Source organism: Echinops telfairi, unplaced genomic scaffold, assembly GCF_000313985.2.
Source record: "Echinops telfairi isolate 266 unplaced genomic scaffold, ASM31398v2 ScPeMD7_7468;HRSCAF=8506_0, whole genome shotgun sequence".
Taxonomy (NCBI): domain Eukaryota; kingdom Metazoa; phylum Chordata; class Mammalia; order Afrosoricida; family Tenrecidae; genus Echinops; species Echinops telfairi.
Window position 1 is genome coordinate 18887712 of NW_022111369.1, and position 1142 is coordinate 18888853.

General features: G+C 42.6%; 1 protein-coding gene across 1 annotated transcript in view; it reads left to right on the forward strand.

Annotated features, from left to right (window-relative positions):
• TSPAN5 (tetraspanin 5) overlaps positions 1–1142 on the forward strand; it is a 235602-nt gene that overhangs the window by 155045 nt on the left and 79415 nt on the right. The gene's annotated exons all lie outside the window — the stretch shown is intronic.

Consider the following 1142-nt stretch of genomic DNA (forward strand, 5'->3'; position numbering starts at 1 on the left):
TTCCTTTGGTTGCTGTGGGTCGGAACTGACCCACCTAGCACCAATCACGATAACACGTGTGCCCCAGGACAGGTAAGGCTTTTGTTGCACACACACAGCTATCCTCTGTTAAATCTCTGTATTTGTGGGAATACTGCCACATTTCCTCCCACACCTGTTCAGCCTGCATTTCTGCTTCAGGCCAGTGTGGTTAGAGGGATGTGCATATAACAGTATTTGCCTCCGTTACCTTGAACTCTTGCAGATCTCCCAGTGTCTTGTCCTGCCTCCACCAGTTTATCCACCTGCAGGTGTTAAGTTTACTGTCTGCCTTTGGCCATTTTCTGTTCTGTAGAAATCATGTTCACCATTTTTAGATTCTGAATCAGACCCTGCCAGTTTAAAGGAAACGTCTTTGATTTCTTTAAATTTCATAGGTATCTAAGTTGAATGTGGAAACATCACATGGAGATTCTGTGGTTATTGTTAGATGCCATTTACGTTATGCCCAACTCAAAGTGTCCCTATGCGTAACAGTAGGCATTGAAATATCAACATCTCTGGATCATATTGTCGATTGCGTAAGTGAATGCCCATGTGGATGACAGTGCCCGCATCTGTGTGTGCGGCCAGTACAAATGTAACCAGGGAGTCATAGCATGCCACACTGCCCAGGCATTCAGAGTCAAGAGTCATTTATATCCTAGAGCTTGGGCCCTGGAGTAAGGCTTCCTGGTTTGGTGTCCTGGGTCTGTCTCTATCTATCTTTGTGAGCTCTAGTGAATCAGTTAACCTGACCATTTCCTCATCTGTTAAATGTGGAGAATAACAATGCACACACACCCCCCCCAAGTAATTGTGAAAACTAGATGATGTAACAAGGTAAAGTGGTTTCAGTGTGATTATGGTGAACTGGAAACTGTTGTTACCACACTACCATTTCTAGTAGGGCATTAAGCAGATTTAGACCATCTTATATGGTTATATGTTTATAGAACTTTGCCGTCTGGTCCATTTAATTTCCTGATGTAGGGCTTCAGAAAGTTCATAGGAAAGTTAATTATATGTATGAGTGGGTACCCCCCCTCCAAAAAACGGATTTCCCCCCCAAAACTATGTATTTAATTTTTTTTACAAAACAACCTTATCACCTTCAAAGTACT